Genomic DNA, 19,410 nt, shown 5'->3' with positions numbered 1-19,410 from the left:
GCCTCAGTCCAAAATGTTGACTAATTTCATCCAGCAGTTTGTGTGTGTGATGCTGCTTAGCTGTTGTACCTATTCAGTTCTGATATCTCACTTCATATACCCAAAACCGCTTAATATCTTCTGCTATAGAAACCTAGCAAATAGAAAATTAACTAGTGTAGCATTAATAATTCCCTGGACATAAGAATACCAAACAAAGGATAATTTTTTTCACAACTTACCAGAGTCATCACCTACCAATTTGAGAACCTGTGTTGTCACCCTGCTTTCTGCCAATTTCCTGGCCAGAATAAAAAATTCCCCTCAGTTGCTCAAGTTTCAATTTTAACTGACAAACTCTTATGAAGACAATAGTCATTTCCAAGGACATTTGCCTTCCACTATTTTAATTCTCTGCCAATACATAGGCATAATTTCTTTTAAAGTATCCTTGAATAATTTAGATGTGTTGTTGAGAGAAAAAAAAATGGCCTCAGCTACCAAAAAACAGAAGGATGCATTTTCTGATCATCTAACTTTTGATCATAATAATAGGCATCCGTTAGTCTCATGAGACCATGGATTTGTGAGGCTCAAGGCGCAGGCCTGGGCAGGGTTGTATGGGAGACCAGCCGTTGCCTAAGCTGCAAGCCTTCCCCTCTCCAACGTTGGAGAAGGGAAGGGCACTAGGACCCAAGCCACTTGGCACCAGTGTCGTCGCAGAGCAATGTTAAATGCCTTGCTCAACACGCTGCCTCAGCTGAGGCTCGAACCAGTGACCTTCAGAACACTAGTCCAATGCCTTACCTACCAGGCCACGCGCCAACACTACTTTTGACACAGATAATTAAAACCAGGTGTCACACTTACAAAACAAGGTAGGATATTTGGGACTGAAACAAGGAGTAATTCCTTCAATGAAAGATTAGTGAATCTTTAGAATTCATAGTCAGTCACCAATTGTATTTAAAACAGATTATTAGATGCCTGGATATTAGAGGAATGAAAGATTATGGGGATAGGTCGAGAAAATAGCATTTAAGGTGGATCAGCCAGAATCCTGTTCAACGGTGGAGCAGGCTCGAGTGACAAGCCTGGAGTTTAGATGAAGCATGAATGGGGATCTCATGGAAGTCTATTGAACATTGAAAGGTCTAGATAGAGTGAGATGGAGAGGATGTTTCCCATAGTGGGGGTGCCTAGGTCCACAGGGCACAGCCACAGAATATCTCTTAAGAACAAAGATGAGGAGAAATTTCTTTAGCCAGAGGGTGGTGGGTCTGTGAAATTCTTTGACACAGACAGCAATGGAGGCCGAGTCATTGAAAATATTTAAAGCAGAGGTTGATAGGTTCCTGATTAGTCAGGGCATCAAAGGTTATGGGGAGAAGACAGGAGACTACGGTTGAGAGGGATCACAAGTAAGCAGAGCTGACTCAGTGGGCCAAATGGCCTAAATCTGTTCCTATATCTTATGTTCTTACTCCTACCCTTTTTCTTATGTAATGTAATTATGCCTTTAACTTTTAATCTTATTCCCAACAGTAGAACATGGTTACAAACATTCCTTCATTTTATTATATCCTGAAGTGTTTGCACTACATTTTGACCTTAAAATGCTTTGGAATTGTCAAGACAGTTTGATTCTCAGGAATTTTAAACACTTTTCCAGTACTGGCAGGTACAAAAGAACACATGAAAGTATAAACCATAGACCTCTTAAAATGTATTCTGGTTTTCTTTTGCTTTGTCTTCAACAAGGATAGCCATATCGTTCATCTTTAAATTAAATCTTACTCGCTCAGAATAAAAGCATCAGAAAAATGTCGCTGCAGAATGTAAGGAATACACTGCACTATTATCAATTCAAAATATTTGCTGTAGTGTCTTTTCTTGCCAAATTGACACTTAACAAAAAAAAAAATAGAAATTGAAACCATCGACCAAACATTCTTGAGGCTGTGGATTAACACATAGGTCTCAAAACCTGTAGGGCATTGAATTACCAAGATTATTTTATACCTTATGATCACATTTCCTAAGACTGAGTCTTTGGGTTAAAAGCAACAGTCTACTTTTGAGTCATAACATATAGAGTTCAAATCATACTGAAAACCCCTTGGCAAGTTGAAATTGCATCTCCACAGCCAATTTATAATCAACATCTCACATATTTGGATGTAGTAAATGTGAATGGCTAGCTCACATCCCGTAGGCTTGGTGTTTCTGATAAACCATCGAATGTAAAGGAAAGCCTGTCTGTTAGTATAACATTGCAACAGTTATAAACAAAGAGTTTGCAGGCATTCAGTTAGGCTGTTAGTCAGGCTCTAAATCTTAACAATGTTGCATACTATTTTCCAATTGCTGTCTCTGATGAAAATGAGAAAACACAGCTTCAGGCTACCATACATGGAGCAAAGATTTAATGCAATTTTGCTAACAAGATTCATTACCAAACAGTACAAAAATACAGATGGAAGAAATAGAGCTAAATCATTAACATAAGTAAGTCTGCAGATGCTGGAAATACTGGAGGAGATCAACAGGTCGGGCATCATCTATGGAAAAGAGTACGCAGTTGACGTTTCAGGCCAGGGCCCTCTCTCCCCCCAACTTCTCATTCTGACTTCTTCCTTTCCAGTCCCGAAACGTTGACTCTTTTCTTTTCCATAGATGCTGCCTGGACTGCTGAGTTTCTCCAGCATTTTCCATGCAAAGTTAAAACATTTCCCATAGACATTTCTAGAAAGTAAAATAAAGAAAGAAAATAAAGAAAATTGATATTGTTCTCAAAATACAATACCCATAAATTATTCAAAAAAAAAAGACATACACATTCTAATTGTAGGTCACCAAACCAAAGATGATTTTAACAAATCATCCTTCAAACTGAAGCCATCAAATTGTAACAACCATGCATGTTAGTAATGTTCTTGTCAGTGACAAGATTTACTGAAAGATGCTGGGGTTAAAATTCCCTCCCAAAAGACTACCTAGAAATACCCTTCCCAAATACAGAAACACGACTTTACTAATTATAAAGCAACATGAATCATTTGGTTGTTCCTCATAAATAAGGGGCTGCCTCTGACAGCAGAAGACACAGATTTCAAGTTCTCAACATGCACCATTAACTCACAGTAAACTGAACCAGGTTTATTAAGGGAACGTAACTAGGCAACCATAAAATTCATAAGCCTGGAAAGACTTTAGAGAAAATGAAGACTGGAGAATAAGGTCTAGACAAGAAGGGCCGAGTAAGAAAAGACAAAAACAATTAAAATGCTTCCAAAGGCTCTACTTGGACTAATCTAAATTAACACAGAAAAAAAATGAGTGAGGAATATATGATTTGAGGGTTAGGAAATAGAATAAAGGGAGAACATGGACATAGAAACTAGGGCACTAAGATGAATTTCCTTCATTTATCTATGTCACTGAGGACTTGTTTCTGGATTTGTTACATCAATACAATCACATACTGTACTTAAGTCCGCATTGAGGTTTTAAAGAAACAATACAGTGCTTCATCAGGTCACAATGCCTCCTCAAAGCTGCATTAAACTTAGTTCTAATTGAACCTCCAGTGCTGTTGCTGAGGAGTTTGCATGCTCACTCTGCACTCATGTGAGCTTCTGGAGGCATTCAATTTCTTCCCACCTCTCACAAGTACGCTGATTGGTTGGCTATCCCTATCTGAGTTGGGAGGCAGGAGAATCAAGGTTGAGTTGATGGCCAGATGAGAATAAACGGCAAAGAAATAATTGGGGCAAAGGGATTTCACTGAGAGATGGCATGGATTCAGAGCTAAGTGGCTTCCTTCCACGTCATAAGAGAATATGGGAATAAGCTAAATTATAAGGTTCACTAACACAACATTAAAATTCACTACTGGTGTCCCATTTTGAGAACTGTTCAGTAATTGACATTAGAAACCTAACCTATTTATGTCTGTTTTAAAGTATAAAAGCCACACAGTAACAATGAACATCAGGATGTGCAAAACATAAGGTTTCTTACCAGATCTCTACTTCATTATTCTATTTTAGCAAGATTTTATACCATAATGCAGTGTCACTGTGCAGCATAACATTTCCTAGTTGAATACCAAGTTGCCATTGTTGGAGATTCATTGAGAAACCGTCTAGAGTTAATTTCTAGCAATTTCAATGTAGAGGAAAATCAGAAGAGCAAAAAGAAACAACATGTACATACGGAAAGTTATTCATAGTTCAGTGACCAGACTGCATTGCCTGCCAGTGATTCTATGGAGAACATTAACATCCAAAGCAACTGCCAAAACAAGCAGCAAACTTCATGAAGTGTGTTATTTTTATTTACTCGTTTGTGGGATGTGGATATTGCCAAGAACCTTTATTGCCTATCCCTGACAGCTCCGGAACTCAGTGAGTTGCTAAACTATACCTGAAAGCTACTAACAGTCACCCACATGGCCTTGGTCATACATTTAAAACAGGATACAGCATGCAAGCTCTGCAGAAGGGCAGCATCTCATATTAAATCAGCCACGATGGAATGGCAGAGTAGACTTGATGGGCTGAATGGCCAAATTCTGCTTGTATGTTTTATCATCTTATTCTACCTGGACCATATACAACCCAGTGGTATGAACACTGATTTTTCCCAATTCACATATAACCCACACACCCTTACACTCCTTTCACCCCTTTTCTGGTTCTCCGAACATCTCCCATCCCCATTATCTGGATCCATTGGCCGCTCAGCACACACTGAACCTTGCGGTACTCCGATCCCCTTTCCAATCTACCTCTGACATTCCCCTACGTATTCCTCCAAACTGTTTAAAGTTATGTCCCCTTGTATTAGCCATTTCCATCCTAAGAAAAAGTCTCTGGCAATCCACTCGATCTATTCTCATCTTGTACACCTCTATAAAGTTGCCTCTCATCCTTCATCTGATATCTTTATCAGCCAACATCTGACTTCACCCTTGCTCCTCATGTCTCATCTGTTCCTCATTCCCCTCCCCTCGAGGTACCACATCACTTGCCATCCTCACCCCTACCGCTCATCTCATCTCCTCTCTAAATTCTCAATGCTCATGCAAGGTCTTAACCTGAAGCATCAACTATCTCCTTGCCGTCACAAGCGCTGCTCAAGGATAACGTATACTCTTATTTATGTGTAAATCATCCAAGTGCTAAAAGTTCATAAAATGGAGCCCATCGAAGGACAAAACATTAATGACAAAGACAAATGGTTACTGCTGGCACAGTTTTTACTGGAAGCAGCACTGGAAAATAAATGGAGCATATATCAAGAGTTTTTCATTTCATTACAGTACTTCTGGTTGCTAACTTCAATCATCTCTCATTGATGGGAAATAGATTAACTGGGCTCATGGTTTCTAAACACAAAGAACATTCAAAGATGAGAATTCCTGATAATATATTAAGGCAAGAGAGCAAAGGCTGTCATTTCAGGCACTCAAGCTTGTTTCACTATTCATAGAACAGTTGAGTATAGACCATTCAGCCCACAATGCTGTGCCAACCTCTTAAACTACAATTAAGATTGTAACCCTCCCCTCTGACATAGCCCTGCATTTTTCTATCATCCATATGCTTATATAAGAATTTCATAAATGCCCCTAATGCATCTCCTTCTACCACCACCCCAGCACATTTTACACATTCAGCATTGTGTGAAGAATGTTCCTTCGACATCCCCTTTACACTTTTCTCCAATTTCTTTAAAATTATCCCCCCTCGAACTAGCTATTTCTGCCCTTCAATCAGATCATATCTGATTTGACGTTCCCTCAGCCCGAATCAAGTATTAACTCACTCAATCTAGTTATGAAGGTAGGCCAAATTATCTGTCTATTGATATCTGTCCTACTTTTTCTACCAGTTCATCTTCAAGAACGGATGTCACTTGCAAAGTGGGTATTTATTGGTCACCTTTGGGAGGTAGCAGTGCGACACTTCCTTTAATTGCAGTAGATCTTCAAGAAAGCACTCTCACAGAGCTGTGGGGTAGGGAGACCCAGTAATATATCTTCAAGTCAGGATGGTGAGCAATATCAGAACCAGAAACGGGTTTATTATCAGCTTTAAATGACATATTTGCAGCAACAGTGGTATGCAAAGATCTAACATTATTGTAAGTTCAAGCTGACACTTATTGCCATTCAATCATATACATGTTTACCACCAAATGACGCAATATTCCTCAAGACCATATACACAACATGGTACATATGACTTACACACAGTACATAAAGGAATATTACCACAACAACGAGGTACGTTTACGATGCATTTTAAAAAATAGCACTACTGGCACTTCATACGTGATGAGACATGATAAATTACAAGATAAATAACACGAAAAAAGAGGTAGTGTTCACGGACCATTCAGAAATCTGACGGGGGAGAAGTCATTCTTGAATCATTAAATATGGGTCTTCAGGGTCTTTCCTGATAGTAAATGAGTAGAGGACACATCCTGGGTTCTGAGGGCCCTTGATAATGGATATTGCCCACTTCAGGCACTGCCTCATGAAAATGGCCTTAAAGATGGGAAGGACTGTGCCCATGGTGGAGCTGACCGACTCTACAACCCTCAGCAGCTTCTTGCGATCCTGTGCATTGGAGCGTCCACACCAGGCTGCACTGCAACCAGGCAGAATGCTCTCCACCATACCTCTATAGAAATTTGCACTGTGACAGAGCCACTCCATGTGGCATGCTCTAATGGAACTCTGCCCTCGTCTTTCCCAGGTTTGTGGGAGGTGCTGTCAGGGTAGGATGAGTAACCGCAATATCTTTTGGCGTTGTTACACTTTGCAACCATCGTGACTGGAACGAAGGGGAAGAACTTTGACGGAGGCTGATGGAGGTGTCATCAATTGGCTGCTTTATCCTGAATTGCTCCTGAACTGGAGTCATTGGCACTGTACGCACACATGCAAGCGGAGAAAAGGCCGATTTATACTTGTGCGTATGGGCTATGCTGAAGGCCTGATTTACACATCTGCATAGGCTCTACACCGTACCGAGCATGCATTGGTGTGCGCCAAAACAACAGTTGGCAGTGGGGCTTCTATGCCACTGTGTTGAGTTTCTTTATGAGTGACATTGAGAAGGAAATACATTTCAAACATTTTTGCATGTCGGCAGGTAGATTTGATGATCTGGTTCACCTATTTCACATCAGCGTAGAGACATGGCAGAGAAGAAGCAACCGGAAATGCGTAGGAGGATATGCAATGCTACCAAGTGGACCAATCACAGTTGCTGCAGTCTGCATTGCTGCGACGCGTGAGTTACTTTTTAGGGGAGGTGCACGTCACCCTACAGTGTAGGGTACGTGATACCTACAGTGTAGATGCGACGCAGAGGTATAAATCAGGCTTAAATTCCATCACACTCCAGACCGATCACTTATGTTAAAGCTTTTAAATTCCTCTGTCAAAGGCAGTTAGAGATCCTTAGCGTGGCACGGTAGCGTAGCGGTTAGCGCAACACTTTACAGAACTAACAGCCCGGGTTCAATTCCCGCCACTGTCTGCAAGAAGTTTGTATGCTCTCCCAGTGACTACATGGATTTCCCCCCACAATACAGAGACTTACCGGTCGGTAGGTTAATTGGTCATTGTAAATTGTTCCATGGTTAGGCAAGGGTTAAATCGACGGTTGCCAGGCAGCAGGGCTCGGAGGGCCAGAGGGACTATTCCACACTGTATGTCAATAAATAAAAATGAATTCTTAGGAGAGGCAGCAAGATGTCAAAGGTCATCGGCACTTCCTCGGACAGAGCCTTAGCAGACGGCCTCCCGAGCGTTGTTTGCACAGTCCGCTGCTCTCAGGGGTTCCTGATCGGCTGAGGTGGATCTGCTTGGCCAACCCTCAATACCCAGGAAAATCACATTTGGTGGGCACATACTCAGCAAGGAAGACCAGACAGTCCAACCCACAGATAACTCCGACTGATTGAGCAATATAGCAGTGATTTCATACTTGTTTACAACCCTGTTTCTGAAATGCTTGCCTTCAGAGGAATTCCTTTTTTCCCTTAAAACTTTCCTGCAATGAATCACAATGATACAATTTATCCAGAGACAACCTTGAAGTAAAAAGGGCAATTAATTGCAATCTACAGACTGGGTCTATACGTCTGGCAAAAATATTAAATGATGAAATATGTAATCTATCTATCTTCAGGTAAATAACATTATTTAATCACAGTTGAAGTTACTAGTGCAGAACACAGAATGTTACAAAAACATCTCTGCACCTGATAAGCGAAGGTGAAGGTCAGGGCTTACACAGCTATTCCATGACCTTTCAGACATCACAGCTAAAATATTTGTGCATAACATGCAACAACTGACTGCACAAACACATACCGACCACAAAATATCACTGCTTTCAAAACCTACTATACAGAGAATTATCATGAATAGCAAATTTACTTCCAATCAATTCATTTGACTTATTTTTAGGAACACCATTCCTTAGTGTTCTAAGTGCCCTCATTTAATCGTTTCTATGTCCCTCTGTCAACAGTCTCTTTCCACCAACCCTTGTTAACCTACCAATCGAATGATCATCTACAGTTCTGACCTCATCCTATCAGGGATAAATTCTGTCTTGCCCCTCCCTCACCCATCCTCTTTCTTTTTACAATCACAATAAAGACTGATAAGCTAGTATCTAATAGTTTGGAAATCCTGGTGACACAGCATTTGATTTAACTTTAAACCCACAAGGGCTTTTCCATTGAATCGAATCGAATAGGGTTTCCCTCATTCCCAACACACATAGCTTACAGGAAAATGAACGTAACACACACAAAATGCTGGAAGAACTCAGGTCAGGTTAGATATGACAGGGTGGGGATGTGAGGTAGAGGGTGGGGTGGGGGGGAAGAGATAGAGTTGAAAGTGAGGGGAACAATGAAGTAGAGGGCGGGTCTGGACCGGAGACTGGAGGTTGAAGACTTGACATCTGCAAGTCTGGGAAGCCGGGGCCAGAGACTGGTGCTTGACACCCCGATATCTGTGAGTTTGAAAGTCTGAGGCCAAGGACCTGAGGCCTGGAGGTGACCTATCCAGGGCTGTGGAGTGGGAGAGCGAGAAAGGGGCTTGTTTTGCTATTGTCGTCTTGCTTTGTTTTACTGTTGTTGCTGTTGCTGCCCATGTGTTGTGTTGAACACTGTGGACATGCTACGCTGGTGCCAGAATGTATAGCTATACTGGTGGGGTACTTGCAGCACATCCTTGAGAGTTAAGGCAAATGATACATTCCACTGTATGTTTTGATGTACATGTGATACATAAATCTGTATCTATTCACCCATCATAAAGTGCATAATGATAGTGAGAAATGATTGCAATTTATCAAATTCTATCTACAAAGCCAAGAAAACTGGAGACAGCTTACATAAGAACATAAGAAATAGGAGCAGGAGTAGGCCAAACGGCCCATCGAGCCTGCCTCACCATTCAATAAGATCACGGCTGATCTGTCTGTAAACTCAGCTCCATCTACCTGCCTTTCCCCCATAATCTCTAATTCCCTACTAGGTAACAATCTATCTAACTGTATCTTAAATATATTTAGTGAAGAAGCCTCACCCTGGGCCGAAAATTCCACAGATTCACCACTCTCTGGGAAAAACAGTTCCTCCTCATCGCCGTCCTAAATCTTCTCCGCAGAATCTTGAGGCAATGTTCCCTAGCCCTAGTTTCTTGCTTATAAATTGTTGAAAGATTGCCACGTCTCCAAACTTTGATTCCTGAACCTGAATAAGGCAATTGCAGGAACCCTCAACCCCAAAACAAAAAAATCCATTCAAATTTCCAGAGTTCTGGAAACAGTAAACAGTCAACCATGAACATGTACGGCTTTTGACGCATGGCTTTAATATTTCAAGTACCTTAGGAATGTCAGAAACCTCAGACAGGGTGTTCCTGGGTTTTTTGCTCAGAGCATCGAAAAACTTGCAAAAGCAAATAACAGAGTAACAGTGGTCTTCATGAGGAAATAGGCAGATTGGTTGCATATGAAATATATTGCAAAAGTTTAGAAAAATAACCAGTGTTAATTATTGAAGGCACAAGGAACAATCTGTGCTTCAAACTGTTTAAAAGGACAAGTCAATGCTTAATAAAACTGAATTCTACCATTTCAAAATCATTTCCTTCAAAACCTTAAAAAGCATGCTAGGAACTGAAAAAGGTCAGTGCTCTAATTTACCAGTCTTATTTTCGATGTGGAAATGAAACTGCAGTTTCTTCTGGTCATTATTTCAGAATGACTTTGCCGTTAAAAAAAAGTCACCCTCTTTAAAGTAGCATGCCTTCAATCAATTTTACTATGAAAAAGAGTCGGAAAATTACTAAAGATTACTCACGATTCACAGTGGAGGAACAAGTTATTCAAACCAACCAGTCCATGACCATAAGCAGAGGCAAATGAAAGATAACATTATTGATGGCATTTATGTGGATTTTTAGAAAGTACTTGATGGAGGTTCACATAATAGACAAAATTGAAATATGCAGATGAATGGGACAATGGGAGGAGTAATAAGAAAATGACTGAAGGGCAGAAGCAAAGAGGTATGATAAAGAGCAGGAATGAAAGGGTTAACATACAAGGAGTTTGATGGCCCTTGGCCAATACTCAGAGTCTAGGAGGTATCTCATTTAAACCTATTGAACACTGAAAGGCCTAGATAAGAGAGAACATGAAGAGGATGTTTCCTATATTGGAGGACCAGAAGGTACAGCCTCAGAATACAAAGACATCCCTTCGAGTAATTTCTTTAGCCAGAGGGTGGTGAATCTATAGAATTCTTTGCTGCAGACAGCTGTGAGGTCCAAACCAATTAAAGCTGAGATTGATAGGTTCGTGATTAGTAGGGGATCAAAGGTTACTAGGAGAAGCAGAAGAGTGGGGTTGAGAGGGATAATAAATCAGCTATAATAGAATGGTGGATTGGACGCAATAGGCCGAATAGCCTAATTCTACTGCTATGTCTCATGGTCTATAAATAGCTGGTTTTCAGATTGGAGGCACATAGCTCCTGATGTAACCTCCACTATTTTTGATACTTATTGGTGACTGAAACATTGGTGTACATGGTAAAATATTCTAAATTTAGAGATAACCAATCAGCAAGAGTAAGCAGAGTAACAGTGGACTTCAAGAGGAAATGGGCAGATTGGCTGCATATGAAATATATTGCAAACTATACAATTATATATATTTTGATAGCACATGGAGAAAAAACATAGATTAAATAATACAAAGCTAATAAGATTTCTGGAACAGGATGCCTCACCGTTTACACAGAAGTGATAAATTTTTGAAGGCAGCTCTGCTGGCAGAAAAAAATGGTTAATAAATCATTAGAGAATACTATTGGAAGGATGTTGTACTGAACCTTAATAAAATCTGTTTTGCCCAACTGGAGCATTACATCCAGATCAGGTCACCACCTCGTGAAAACATTAAAGAAAGTATTAACCAGAATGATTCCATCCATGTGGAAGTTCAATTCCTCAATAACTGAGTTCTTCTTGAAGCAGAGGAGCCCAAGAGAAGTTTCAAAACAGATGTATAAACTTTTGCAGACTTAGACAGAAAGACTCAGAGAAAGTGCTTCTATCAGCAGAGAAGTCACAATCCTAACCATTCAGATTTAAAATGCTTGACGAAAGACTACAAGTGAACGAGTTAAAGGGGTTCAGAGGGAAAATAAATCAGCCACGATTGAATGATGAAGCATACACTATGAGACGAATGTCCTAATTCCGTTCCAATGCACTATAGTCTGAAAAAAATGTAGAATCAATAATATGGTATGGAGTACAGTGTATGCAGATTTAAATATGGCTTTCAAATGAGAGCTGGATAAATTTTTGAATTCAGAATATTTCCAAGATAGTGGAGAAAGAACTGGGGTGTGTAGCCATTGGTGAAGAGTACAGGCTTAAGAGCAAAATTATCTCCTGTTCTACAATTATTCTGTTCTTCGACAATCATTAAAATAAGAAAGGCCTGTAATAACGATTCAACCACCACAATGCAAATCAGTCAATTCATCTAACAAATGAGCAAATATTGTTCCCTCTGCACAATTCCCTTCACTTTCATTGGTTTTTAAACATGTATTCCTATACAAGCAAACAATAACCAAAATACATATTTATAAAATATGAACAAAGATCATTTCACACTCTACGTCAAACAGACCAATTTTGATTACCTTATCACCAGTAAATCTTCACTCCCTCGCACCCTGATTACATCTCTTTTACGGTACTAATTTCCCGTCTTTCATTGCCAGGAAATAGATGTGCCTGTTTCAGCACAAAATAGATTAGACATTCACTGTTGACCTATCTGGACTAAATTGAGTTTACTGGCTTCTGAGATTGAGAATTTCAAGATTCACAATGCATGGAGGAAAAATTAATTTTTATCTCTGTTCCAAATGGCTAACATCTCGACACTATGCTTCTTCATTCTAGAATTCCCGAAGGAGATAGCCTTCAACCATTACAATGTGATCATCTCTCATCTTTCTTGAACTTCATCCCTTCCCTTCTCTTACCCACCAGAGCTCCCACTGTCCTTTGCCCCAGCTAGTCTCAAATCTTTCCTCTTATTTAAATACGATTCCAGCACATATCTTCCAATATCTTCCTGATCCTACCCTGCATTTCTATAAAACACCTGACCACACAACTTACTCCCCAGATCCATCTTTCCCAACTTATCCCTGTTTCTTGGAAACAATCAACCCATTTCCTTAACAAAACTCATCTGTATTTCTCCTCTCTTCATTTTCTCTCAAACATGTTGTTGCCTCTCCTGCAAGGGCCTACAAGAACAGTCTTCCAAAATTTCTATGGCACCAAAATGGCCCTTTATAAAAGTAAATATGTTTGTCGTCCTTCTATTGCTCAGCTCAGACTATCCTGATCAAGTTTCCAAAATCAAGGTTAATCATAGCTGAAAACTTCTTACAATGCTGCTTCTTCCTCTCCCCTCCCCCACCACACTCAAAATTCAACACCCAAAGTTTGAAAGGAGCAATTCTTGGATCCTATTCTTCCATTCTACATATCAGCCGCTGTACAATTGATAACACTCTCATGCCCGCGTCAGAAAGTGCATCCAAGTTCCACTTTGAAGACTTGAGCAAAAAAAAACACACTAGTGATAATCTCAGTGTTGCAGCCTTTAGGACCTTTTAAATTAATGGTCCAGTCCATCTCTAGAATAGGTGTACAAATTCCAAAAACCCCAGAAAAGCAAAGGAAATTTTTCCATGTTCTGGCCAATATTTAATCCTCAGTATCATTCAACATAGACTTTTGATTATTACCAGTTGGTTATAGAATCCAGCAAAGGAAAACAAAACATCTGTTGCAGTTCTAACATTATAAGTATTTCATTAATATAATTGCTTTGAGACATCCTGAGCCTCTAGAGATCCCTGTACTACGGCAGTGTGGGCTTCTTCAAAGCGTACAGTGCTACATATACACTAATGTCTTTAGCTCTATCTGGCCACCAGCCCTTTATGTCTGACTACCTAACTCCTAATGCCAAATGAGCCAAGGTTATATTATAATTGTAGAGAAAGGTAGATTCAACATCCACATGGAAAAAAATCTATTCTGTATACACCAATTCCTTGTGCAGTGTTTCATAATTCATAACTTCAGCATCTTATTTTGGATCTACATCTTCTCCACCACCAAGACTTTCTACTTCCAGTTTATGTGATATCATACCCCATCATCAACTTCAATACTAGACTCCCCAGTCATGGGAAGCTTGACAAAAAAAAAAAGAAATACACATTTCTATGATTATATTTGTATATTTGGCAAATACTTCTACATTAATTAGAGTATGTTCCTCAGAGGGTTAGCTATCTTAATTGTCAGATGGCTTCCAGATAATTTTTCACTGCAGCCTCACCCCCTAAATAGAAAAGGTTTGAGCCGTCAACATCAACAGAACTTTCAGCAATGGATTTAAAGGGAGATTACAGAATTGTCAGTGCCAGTGTCATATGCAAGTTTTGAAGTCAGTTACTAGCTGTCACCATAAGTTACTAGACATTTTTCTTTTGTAGCCCTAGGAGTTTGTAGTGTAGTACAAAGAATGCAAACCGCAAAAAAATCCAATCAGCTCGATTTATTGCTCTGTCAAAAGGAGACATTTTAGTAATGAAATTCAGCTGAATGGGCCTGATTTCATAAATTATTAATGACGGAACAAAGTACATTTCAGTGCCATTATCCACTACAAATTGTAAAATAACATTCCTGTTAATACTGAACATTAATGTTCAACAACTTGAGAAAAACATGCAAATTCTTCAGCCAGTTTTCTGCAATTAGTATAAATATCAGTTATGCTTTATTTACATAAAAGCACCACTTCCTTTGGGATGGAAACTAGGTTTACTATAACGCATGAATTTCAGACACCCTTTGTCGCATTTGGGCTTCTTCACCAAAGACTTGCTCAATAGAAAACAGAGGTTTTACAATTAAAAATATTGTTCTGCTGAAACATTGGATAAAAGGTATCACAATATATTGCAAATTACTGAACGCAATCCTATTTGTATTTTCATTAATATTAATAGCATCTAATCCTAAAACCTTAAAATCGCATTCAAATCATCAACACAAGAGACTCTGCAGATACTGGAAATCCTGAGTAACACACACAAAATGGTGGAGGAACTCAGTAGATCAGGCGGCATCTATGGAAGGAAAAGAACGGTCAATGCTTCAGGCCGAGATCATTCACCCTGATCATGATCCAAACGGCCCAAAGCATGGACCATTTATTCTCCTGGCCTGCTGAGTTCCTCCACCATTTTGTGTGTTAACCTTGTTCAAATGTCAAAGTTCTGATGAACACATCTCTGAAAAGAACATGAAAGTTCCCAAGAACGCTGTAGAATTCAGAATCAGAATGAGAGTCAGGTTTAATATCACTGGCATACGTCACAAAATTTGTTAACTTAGTGCCAGTGGTTCAATGCAATACATGGCAAAATGGAGAAAAAAGAAATAAATATATCAGATACTATAAGTTAGGTGTGTGTGTGTGTGTGTGTGTGTGTGTGTGTGTATTAAATAGTTAAATTAAAAATCATGCAAAAACAGGAACAACAAAAGTGAAGCATTGTTCATGGGGTCAATGTCCATTTAGTAATGGATGGCAGAGGAGAAGAAGCTGTTCCTGGATCGGTGAGTGTGTGCCTTCTGGCTTCTGTACCTCCTTCCTGAAAGTAACAATGAGAAGAGGGCATGCCCTGGGTGATGGGTGTCCTTAATAATGGACATCTTTCTGAGGCACTGCTCCTCAAAGATGTCTTGGATCCTATAGAGGCTAGTACCCAAGATGGGGCTGACTAATTTTATAGCTTTCTGGAGCTTCTTCCAATCCTGTGCTGTAGCCTCCCCCCCCCCCCCCACCCCCACCACCAGACAGTGATGCAACCTGTCAGAATGCTCTCATAGTACATCTGAGCATCTTAGGTGACAAGCTAAACTTCCTCAAATTGCTAATGAAATATTGCTGCTTTCTTGCCTTCCTTATAGCTGCATTGATATGTTGGGACCAGGTTAGATCCTCAGAGATCTTGACACCCAGGAACTTGAAGTTGCTCACTCTCTCCACTTCTGATCCCTCTATTGGGATTGGTTCATGTTCTCTCGTCCTACCTTTTCTGAAGTCCACAATATGCTCTTTGGTCTTACTGATGTTGAGTGCAAGGTTGTTGCTACAACACCACTCAACTAACAGGTATATCTCACTCCTGTCTGCCCCCTCATCACCATCTGAGTTTCATTGGTTGTATGACCAGCAAATTTATAGGTGGCATTTGAGCTATGCCTAGCCACACAGTCATAGGTGCAGAGTAGAACAGTGGGCTAAGCACACACCCTGAGGTGCACCAGTGCCAAACATCACCAAGGAGGAGATTCTAATACCAATCCTCACAGATTGAGATCTTCTGGTTAGGAAGTTGAGGATCCAATTGCAGAGGGAGGTACAGAAGCCCAGATTCTGTAGCTTACCAATCAGGAGTCCCATGCAACATTACAGGCTGAAGGCTGATTAATGATCGATTAGATTTCAAAACACCAGTTCTTCCAGATTGATTCTAATTATGCCTTTTTAAAACATTTTCATATATATTTAAATCGACAATATATCAAAAATATTGCATTTTTGTTTTTCCTCCAAATCCATACCAAAACTGCTGATGTCTATCTCATTGCCCATTTATTTCTGAAATCCTTCTTCCCATGCCATGAATTCTCTTAGTTATCTGAAGCTAATCTACAAGCTTCACTGCCCTATCGTTCTTCTACTTGCCTAACCTGCTCAGACCAGAGGATAAAATACCTCAATTTTAAAATTCGTATCCTTGCTTTCAAGTTTCAATGTACCTACTTCCATTGCAAGCCAAATTTTGTATGTGTATGCTTGCTGCAGAGACATCTATGTCAGTTTGTGTAGGAAAAGTTTACCGTTACTGCTGTGTGAAAGAAAGACCAAAATATTACACGTTACAACACACACAAAATGCTGGTGGAACACAGCAGGCCAGGCAGCATCAATAAGGAGAAGCACTGTTGACGTTTCGGGCTGAGACCCTTCGCCAGGACTAGACCTGCACCACCAGACTTGTGTGTTGTTTGAATTTCCAGCATCTGCAGATTTCCTTGTGTTTGCTCTTTAATATTACTCGTTACCCTACTTTAACATTTAATAAACAAAGACTTTTTTTTATGGTGTGTTTCACAACTTCACAACTATCTGAAGTATTCACAGCAAACGTAAATGATTGTGAAATTATCATACTGGAAGAGGCTTTCAGAGTCACTTTTCCATTGCAAAACATTTTAAAGCCAATTAAATATTTTGATGAAAAGCAGTCTTTTGTAATGCAGGAAATGTATCAACAAGTTGTCCACAAACAATAATGGCTAGTAAAGTCTGTTTTAAGGTGGTATCAAAGAATACATTATCAGCCAGAGAACAGGGGTTGATACCCCACTCTTTCAGATAGTGCTATGGGATTTTTATCTCCATCTAGTGTGTTGGTTTAAAAACAGCTACATTTTTGGCTCATTTCACTGGAGTAGGACAAGTATTCCTGTTGCTATGATGCTCAAGTAAAAATGTTCCAAATGAGCTGCACTGATAATTACTTGTTAAATAATTTTCTAATAGAAAATTTATGGTAGACGAGGACACATAAACAGAACTGATATATACAACCAAAAAATCTGCTCGTGTTGCTCAAAATATAATCAAGGAGCCTTCAAAATCCTATCCGGAAATCAAAACCTTAGGACTGCCATATTTCCTTAGCATTATATCTGTATTTAGATTTATGAAATGAAGATTAAACTCCCAGACTTCTGACACAACGAAATTCCATAATTCCACAAATATTTCACCAAGATCCCAGTTTTATACATTTTAAAATGTGGTTCAATTGGAGTACTCAGCCAATTAATTATTCAGGTTAGAAAGCATTCTTTTTTTAATATCTTGCTGGGGAATACTCTGACTAGAAGGGATGTTATTGGCCAAAAATTCTGCAGAAAATCTTGGGGCACAGATGACGTTCATCAGCAGTTAAATTTACCTGCTTTTATTACAGGATTTTTTTTTAAATGGACAGGGAAGCAAACTATTAGAAACATAGAAATCTACAGCACATTACAGGCCCTTCGGCCCACATGTAACTTTCTCTAGAAACTGCCTAAAACCCTACCACACAGCTCTCTATTTTTCTGAGCTCCATGTGCCTATCTAAGAGTCTCTTAAAAGACCCTGTTGTATCTCCCTACACCACCTTCACTGGCAGTGCATTCCACGCACCCACCACTTTCTGAATGAAAATCTTGCCTTTGGCACCCCCAAGTATCTACTTCCAAGCACCTTAAAACTATGCCCCCTCATATTAGCCATTTCAGCCCTGGGAAAATGCCTCTGGTTATCCATACGATCAATGCCTCTGATCACCTAAATACACCTTTATCAGGTCACCTTTCATCCTCTGTCGGTCCAAGGAGAAATTGCCAAGTTCATTCCACCTATTCTCGTAAGGCATTCTCTCCAATTCAGGCAACATCCTTGTCAATCTCCTCTGCACTCTGTCTATAGTATCCACATCATTCCTGCAGTAAGGTGACCAGAACTGAACACAGTATTCCAAATGGGGTCTAACTAAGGACTTATGTAGCTGTAAAAAGTATTCTTTTTACTTGAGGATATACTTTCAATAAAATTTTCAAAACTAACATGACCTAATAAAGTAAGAAATCATTTACTGTTGTACTTCCTACCTAACCATTCAATGTGCCCAGTTGAAACTTAATTATAATACATCAAAACCTCCACTGAAACTCTCCAATAAAAAAATACACTTTTAAAACCAGACAAGGTGATTCCTACCCTGTGATGTGAAATATTGCAGAATTAAATTTAGTATACTAAATCTATCTTTTTCAAAATCCACTTGATAGCAGGCATTCTCATTCAGATTTTGCAGTTCTGACTAAAAAAGTCTGATATAATGCTCAAGGTAAAACAGTAAATGCCTTGCAAAATTGTTTCATTTCCAGAAATCAGCTCTGTTTTAAATTGCCTATGTAAACAAACAAGATAAAGAAAACAAATCAAACCTAACCTTTACCGCAAACACAAAGGCACTGGAAGAATTCAGCGAGTAAGACAGCATCAACGGAGGGAAATGGACAGTTGACATTTTGGGTTGAGATCCTTCATCTCACTTGAAAAACAGGGAGATAGTGATAGAAAGGTGTAGGAAAGAGGTGGAGTAACTGACAGCTTGTCAGTATGGGAATGGGAAGTGGAATTAAAATTAAAATGAAGTAGTCTTTTGCGTGCATTATGTATTACATCAGTTGCTCTCGATGCAACCTCCTCTACATAGGTGACACCAGGTAGCCGATTGGGAGACCACCTCGCCAAACACCTTTGTACTGTCTGCCGTGTGGATCTTCCAGTGACTAACTATCTTAGTTCCACTTTCATGGCAGAAAAACTTCCTCCACTACTACTTTGAGCTTCAACACACATTAGAGGAACACCAGACAAAAGTCAACCTGGGCAGTCCACAACCTGACGACACTAGCATCAAATTTTCAAACTTCTGATCACCGCTCCTTTCTGTCCCTTTTTCCTTTCCCCTTTCCTCAAGATCCACCTGGCCTGCTTCACTCAACCACTTTCTACTCCCCCATCTTCCCCATTTACCCATCATCCACACACTCCTTCCATTGGTTCCTCTCCCCACATTCCTCCCTTTATTCCAAGCCCCACCATTGTTTCTTATTAAATTTTATTTTCT

The 19,410-nt window shown here is 39.7% G+C and overlaps 1 protein-coding gene across 5 annotated transcripts in view; it reads right to left on the bottom strand.

Moving 5' to 3' along the window:
• pam (peptidylglycine alpha-amidating monooxygenase) overlaps positions 1-19,410 on the bottom strand; it is a 164,307-nt gene that overhangs the window by 124,873 nt on the left and 20,024 nt on the right. Inside the window, exon 1 of one of the 5 annotated variants that reach the window (XM_059969474.1) lies at positions 7,602-7,961. The exons of the other annotated variants lie outside the window; for them this stretch is intronic. The gene's annotated coding sequence lies outside the window, so the exon portion shown is untranslated. Of the gene's footprint in view, positions 1-7,601; positions 7,962-19,410 lie in introns of those variants that run through there. 5 annotated transcript variants of the gene reach the window in all.

Source organism: Hypanus sabinus, chromosome 5 (genome assembly GCF_030144855.1).
Source record: "Hypanus sabinus isolate sHypSab1 chromosome 5, sHypSab1.hap1, whole genome shotgun sequence".
In the NCBI taxonomy this organism is placed as follows: Eukaryota; Metazoa; Chordata; class Chondrichthyes; order Myliobatiformes; family Dasyatidae; genus Hypanus; species Hypanus sabinus.
Note: the sequence above shows the minus strand (reverse complement) of the source record. Positions and strands in the feature narration are given on the sequence as shown.